Source organism: Alnus glutinosa, chromosome 9 (genome assembly GCF_958979055.1).
Source record: "Alnus glutinosa chromosome 9, dhAlnGlut1.1, whole genome shotgun sequence".
NCBI lineage: Eukaryota > Viridiplantae > Streptophyta > Magnoliopsida > Fagales > Betulaceae > Alnus > Alnus glutinosa.
In genome coordinates, this window is record NC_084894.1 from 19,619,654 (window position 1) to 19,626,712 (window position 7,059).

The window sequence follows — 7,059 nt, forward strand, 5'->3', positions numbered from 1 at the left end:
TATTTTTGTGCTCACCCCTTATTTTGTTTTTGTTTTCAGGTTATGAACAGAGAGACCTAGGCGGCCGGAATGGGATCTAGGAATGCATTAGAATATTGCATTCGGCCCTTCAGTTTAGAAAAAAAAATAATATATATATATATTAATGAGTGGGGCGACTTGCGCCCCACATGGAAAAACAATAAGTGAAAGGCCAAATGGCCCTTCACGTGATGCAAAGGCCAAATGGCCTTTCATTAATAAAAAATAAAAAAAATAAAAAATGAGAAGTTTTAGATAACTAAAAGACAAAAATAAAAAAATGTTAGAAAAGATTAAAAGGAAAAGAGAATTAGATGAAAACAAAAGATAAAATAAAATAGAACATTAAATGGAGAGATGAGGGTGTGTCGGCCATAAAGAGAGGAAGAGTTAAGTGGAAAGATAAGTAAAGGGAAAAGAAAAGAATTAAAAATAAAAGGAAATACAATTGCATGTGGGACAACCTGCGCCCCACATGCGTAAAAGTAGAATGAAGGGCCAAATGGCCCTTCACTAATAAAAGGAAGAAAGGCTCCCGAGAGCCTTATTTCAGAAAATGGAGAGAGTTCCTCATTTCTCTTTCCTTAAGGTTTTTACACAAAATTCATGATCTACGAAGATCTAATGGTCCGATCTTCGATCCGTCTTCAGAAACGTGATCCCTGCACTTGGATCTACGTTTCCACCGATCGTTTTGAGGTAAAACACTAAACTCATGATTTCGTAATTTTGGGTTAAATTAATTTAGAGTTTTTAAGTGTAAAACCTAGATTGTTAATTTGTGGATTAATTGTGGTTATAGTGATAATTAATCCCAAAGTAGCTATAGGTTTTGTAAAAAAAAAAAAAAAATAAGTATTTATGAATTAGGTTCTAATATTAGTAAAAATAAATAATTATGGGTATTTAGTTTAAATTGTATTTGTGAAGTTAACCCTAAAATTTTCTTATGGGTTAAGGTTATTTTAAATGTATTAATGATTTAAGTTAATAAGTTAGTAATTATTGTAAAAAGAGTAGTAAATGTAATTTTAGATTAATGTTAGTATAAAAGTGTTAGTGAAATCAATTGCAGGTTAATAATTAACATTATGAGTAAATAGTTAAATATTGATTTTAATATCTAACCCTTAATAAATACTTTGGGTTAGTATTGTTTGAGTTTTAGTTAGTGTTTAGGATTTGTGGGTAGGCGTTTGGAACCCTTAAAATATTATAGTTTTTCCAACGGTTTAGCCTTGAGCGATTCAAGTGCTAATTAGGGTGTTAATTACTTAATGTGCTAAATAGTGCAATGTGTTATTTCACAGTGATACATTGCAAGGTGATGTCTAGGAGACCTAGTGCTTAATATCCGCGCAGGCAGGTGATATTTTACTCACTGAAAAATTATTATTGTTATTTTATTAAAATAGAAAAATATATGTGTTTTATAAATTTGAACCAACTGTATGTTGATTATCTGTTTTGGTTGATTTGAGTAGTTTCAACTATGTTCAAATAATATTAATGATGTTATGAAATGATGTATGGATGAAATGTGTAGAGTTATTTTTAAAGGATTTGAATGTGAGCTGCGTTTGGGATTTAAATTATGCAAAGTAGAATGATAAAGTTTCATGTTAATTGGTTTATTGTATTTAAAGAAATCATGATTTGTAAAGAAATGGAGAATAGAATTTGAATTGTAAAGCATAAAGCATAAAGCATGAGCATAAAAGGAACGAAAGGAACGAAAGGAATGAAAGGAATGGAAAGTTTTAAAGGAATGGAAAGACCATCATTAGCATGCATATCATTGTTTAAATTAAATGATGTTTTCATGATATAGAATATTGTAGTTTTGATGCTAGACGTATTAGTATGCCTAAGAGTTTTGATGGCAAAAGAGCTTATGTATACTGTTATCGTCTAGTTGCATAATTTTATAACATTGAGCTTGGACGAACAAGAATATTGTCATGGTTCGGTGTGAGTAATACAGCGTCCTAGGAGTAGGTAGATGAATTGTCGTGGCACGTCAGTAAGAAGTGCTTGGATACCCGAGTTTTACTCTAGTAACCGCATGGACAACTACGTGCTCGACATGAAGTTGTAATGCCCTAGGGTTCTGTGTTAACCATGTTCAGAAAAATGATAGTAAGCTTGTACTAAAGAGCGAGATGGCATGTTTTGAGCTTAGTGTGCTTGGTTTTGATGTTATTGGTTGCGATATCGGTGTGGCTTGGGAGTAGGTAGATGGATTGACGTGTCACATCAGTAAGAAGTGCTTGGATATCAGAGTCTTACTCTAGTAACCGCATGGACAACTATGGGCTCGGCATGAAGTTGTAATGCCCTGAGGCACAGTGTTATCACAGTTAATAACGTTAGGCCTATGTGCAATTTTTGATATTTTGGAATTTGTGATTTTGAGAAAAACCTCGGTTCTAAAGGACTTTGCAATTTTTGAGAATTTATTATTTTAACCGAGATGTGAAGTCACCTTTTTGGAATAACGATAAAAGAAGAAAAATATTTGTGAAACCCTCCAACACGTTGCCCCTGGATATACAAGAAAAGAATGAGAAAGTTTTGTGAGAAAACTCTATGAGATATATATAAAGGAGAAATTTTTGAGAAAAGGGCACGTGTGTGGAGGAGACTATTATTTTGGGCCCCATATATATTCGGAGAGATTCGCAGAGATTAAGCTCGGTACCGTAGCTTGAGATGGAAGCGCACCCGCTGATGAACTTAGTGAAAGCGGTAATCCGTCTCTATGTCAGTCTAAGTGCACTTTAATTAATTAGCTGACGGGGGCAGGGCCTGTGGCCACAGGTAAACCGCGTTACCTGCCCGAGGTCACAGCAATGACCGCGCAACCCTATTTACACAGGGCGTAATAGTGTACAGGGGCTTATTATGAGTAATGATTAATTTCAAACATATATTATATCTTGTGTATAAAAAAAATGAGTTTTTGACAATTGTTTTGGAGATTTTTAAAAGAATTTAACTCAACTGTTTTATGGTTGAGGATTTCCTTACTGAGCATATTTTTGTGCTCACCCCTTATTTTGTTTTTGTTTTCAGGTTATGAACAGAGAGACCTAGGCGGCCGGAATGGGATCTAGGAATGCATTAGAATATTGCATTTATGTTTTCTTAATAAGTGCACTTGCACAACAAATTTAGTTTTCTTTGGATTTTTAATTATTGAATCAAACATAATTGTTTATTTCGAAATAACCGTTTCCGCATTTATTAAAAGCTCTGAGTTTTAAAATCATTATTATTTTTAATTTATTTAAATCAGCATACTAGTTAAGATATTTGGCAGACCTTACGAATCTTTGCAGTTTTTAAAGAGAAAAGAACGAACCTAACCCTTAGTGGTTTGGGGGCGTTACAATTCGAGCTACCAACATAAAAGTATTATTGTAGGTGGGTTTATACGTGGTTGCTTCCTAGCCAAAGGAACTTCTACGTATGGGTCCAACTGCATAGTATGTTTTAAAGGTTTTCTGATAGTCGGTGTAGGCTATATCAGCTATTGGGGTTTTCAAACAAAATTCTATAAATTGGTAGCTGTTATAGTGTACGCGAGACTAAAAAGAAAAGTTGGTTCATTTGGAAAAAAAAACTCAGTTAGTTTAATATCACTGAGGTGGTGAACTCATCCCTTCACCTATACGGATGTGGCAAACCCCCACAACCGTATAGATGATGTCCATTTGACTGCAGGTACACCTGACTTAGAGGAGGACCCCGTAGCTGCGTATTTGGGATATTACGATTGAAGCACACCGCGACAGTCGTATTGAGTTGGACTATGGAGTTCACTCTTTTGGGGTATTTTGTATATGGCTAGTGACGTAGGTGTCACATATCCTTTTGTGTAGCCATTCTCTTGTATTAGTGGAATTGTAGCCTTAAACAGTTAGACAGATATATGGCTCTTTTGTATGGACCACATGTATATTTAGATGTGCTTTCCGTTAGGAGATGTAACGTCATGATTATTCCGCTGTTAGATATTACTCTGAATATCAGGTACATGATATGGACCATGTATGTATGTTGGCTGAGCGACACGTAGTCGTGCCACTGTGATGACCCTTTTATGTTTTATAAATATTTTATACAAAAAAAAAAAAGGGTCGTCACACCAAATCAAGCACATATCTCCATAATGGGCAGCAACTCTACACTTATTGACAACAAGATTGAAGAAAATCGTCCAAAATTCCAATATTTCAACAAAGTGGCAAAATCCTTGAGTTATGCATGTCACTTTCATCATAACTTTCGACTCGAAAATTGGATTGCGTTGATTTTGGTGGCGTTGGAAAGCTCATGAAAAATTAAACAAATAAGTCTGAAATAGATTTTTTCTATTTCGGACTTTTACTATGCCCAAATTGCCCCGCAATCTGTGCGAATTTGGAGTTTGTCTTTTCCTGCTTTGATTGGATTTTGTATGACTTGGGGACCAGATTTTATTAAACCTGTAGCACCGAAAGGCACAAGCTGGGACCACCGGAGTCCCTTTCCAAACATGTTACTGTGCACCAAATCAAGACAAAGCGATTTCCTTCATGCAACATGGAATTGTGCACACCTGGACAGCAGCTCATCATCATCTCCACTCAATGGGACAGCATCATTTCCACTAAAGGGACAGCAGCTCATCATCATCTCCACTCAATGGACAGCACATCTTCCACTCAAATGGACACATCTCCTTTCTCTGTGTGCAGGACAGCAGCAACTCAAGCACTTGACAGCATGGACAGCAGCATTTCTCTTCTCCCCAAGCAGCATCTTCACTTTCTCTATGTGCTGGACAGCATCTCCATACTGTCCAAGCTGCTGGACAGCACGTGAAGGCAGCAACTCTTCTCCAAGACAGCAACCTGCAACATGCTATTTCTATATAAAAGGCAGCACCATGCCATAGAGAAGATGGGAGAATAGGAGAAGAGAGAATAGGAGAGGAGAGAATAGAGCAGAAACTCTGTAGTTAGTTTTAATTTCGTGCTTATTGTAGTGTAATTCAGTAGTTTATTTTCAGAATACTTTCCCTTTGTAAGAGCTTTTCTTTCATTTCCATGGTTGTTCATCATTTTCTTGTGGTGTTCTTAGTCATGGAAGGCTAGTAACCTCAACTAGGGTTGAGGATGAAACCTTTCCATTGATGACACTCACAATCTTGTTGTACCACTTGCTCATTTAATGATATACCATGTTAGTTGTTCAAGTTCCATTCATTTAAAGCTTTATCTTTTGCAATGAATGTGGTTAGTGGTGGATAGAGGACATTTTATGTGTTTCAACCGACTAATACATTGTTTTATCGGTTTGAATGATGATATCCATTGTGATTGAACGATACATTGGATGTTTTGATTTCAATCGGTACTCTTTGTGATTTGTCAATGTGTTGGATTCATCTAATGGTTCTTGGGTTTATGGTTAAGAAACTTGAATAACACCCTAAGCTTAAAGTTCTTTGGGTGTTTAAGTGGAAACCAAGAGTGTGAGTTGTAGGATTTGGTTTGGTGGATTCCTTAACCTTAGTTCCTTTTAATTTACATATTTCATTACATCTCTTTCATTTAGTCTTTTGTTCTTGAATCAAGTCTCAAACCTTTGGAACTAGGTAAAAATGAGGTTGATTAAGCAAGATATCAATATTTGACCATTTCTCTGTGGGATCGACCTCGCACTTGCATAACACTATATTGCAAAACGATTCGTGCACTTGCGAGTACTATTTAAAACAACATCAAGTTTTTGGCGCCGTTGCCGGGGAAATCGGTTCAAAAATTGGTTTTTGTTTGATTGATTTTGTTTTTCTACTAGTTAGATAGATTTTTGTTTCATTTTTGCTGTTTGTTTAAATTTTCTTTTAGTTCACTATAACTTAGTTCAAATTCTGTTTAGTTTGTGTTTTATATTATCCTAGATTTGCGCTATTTTGTTCTAACATAAAAAAAAAAAAAAAAAAAAAAAAAAAAAAAAAGAGGGGGAGATAGATTTTCTGTTCTATTTCTATTTCTGTTTCTGGGCCCTGCAAAAATTTTGAATATTCGATCGATCGATCGACCATTACATTCGATCGATCTACCTCAACTCAGAAGGTAGATCCTGGATAAGATCAGTAGCAGAAATTTTTACCAAGAATTCTTTTTGGTCCCAACTTGTAAGTATTCCTATTTTTACTTTTGTTGCTATCTTTGTGTAAATTGTATGCATTTGTGTTAGTCTTTACATTTTATCTTAGTTGTGTTATTTTTCTTTGATAAAAAAAAAAAAAAAAAGAATACTTTTGCTAGTAAGGGTCTACTTAGCTATCTAAGGGCAATGTCAAGGTGAATTCTGGCAAGGATTGGTCTTGGGATTTAAGTGTGTCCGTTGTGACCCCCCTCACCTACCTGGGAATTAGCCTAGATTGTACTTTGGAGAACTTTGTTCCCCATTAGCAAATTGTTTTCTTTATTTTTGTTTGCTTGTCTTTTGGTTAAACATTTGTGTATGCTTGGTGTATGCTTGGTAGAAGATCATTGAACTTAGACTTGACACCTTTAGATCCCGAAATTGAAAGAACTCTTAGGAGAAATATTAGAAATTCTGTTGAAATGGGAGATAACTTGCATGAAAATGAGAATGAGAGGAATCGGGGAGAAAACGTTGATCATACTAGGACACTTAGGGATTTGTTTGCACCCGTTGCAACAAACTCTCCTTCATGTATCATGTTACCCCCAACCAATGCCACTCATTTTGACCTCAAGCCTCATGTCATCCAACTCCTACCCGCATTCCATGGCTTGGACCTCGAAAATCCTTATAGCCATGTGAAGAAATTCAAGGACATCTGTGCCACCTTCAAATTTCAAAATTTTTCTGAAGAGTCTGTGCATCTTAGGCTATTTCCTTTCTCACTCCATGATAGGGCCAAAGCATGGTTGGATTCAAACATGCCTGGTTCCATCACTTCTTGGGAGAACTTGTTAAACAAGTTTTACAACAAATTCTTCCCCATATCCAAAG

At 35.7% G+C, this 7,059-nt stretch overlaps 1 long non-coding RNA gene across 3 annotated transcripts; it reads left to right on the plus strand.

Moving 5' to 3' along the window:
- The first annotated feature begins 272 nt into the window (after positions 1 to 272).
- LOC133878420 (uncharacterized) lies at positions 273 to 4,025 on the plus strand. Of its 3 annotated transcripts, none has more exons than XR_009901892.1 (3): positions 283 to 720; positions 1,332 to 1,387; positions 3,097 to 4,025. It is a non-coding gene; the product is annotated as an uncharacterized LOC133878420 (long non-coding RNA). The 3 variants fall into 3 exon arrangements; XR_009901893.1 differs by having other exon boundaries at positions 355 to 720; positions 3,727 to 4,025; XR_009901894.1 differs by lacking the exon at positions 1,332 to 1,387 and having other exon boundaries at positions 273 to 720.
- Positions 4,026 to 7,059: the final 3,034 nt, after the last annotated feature.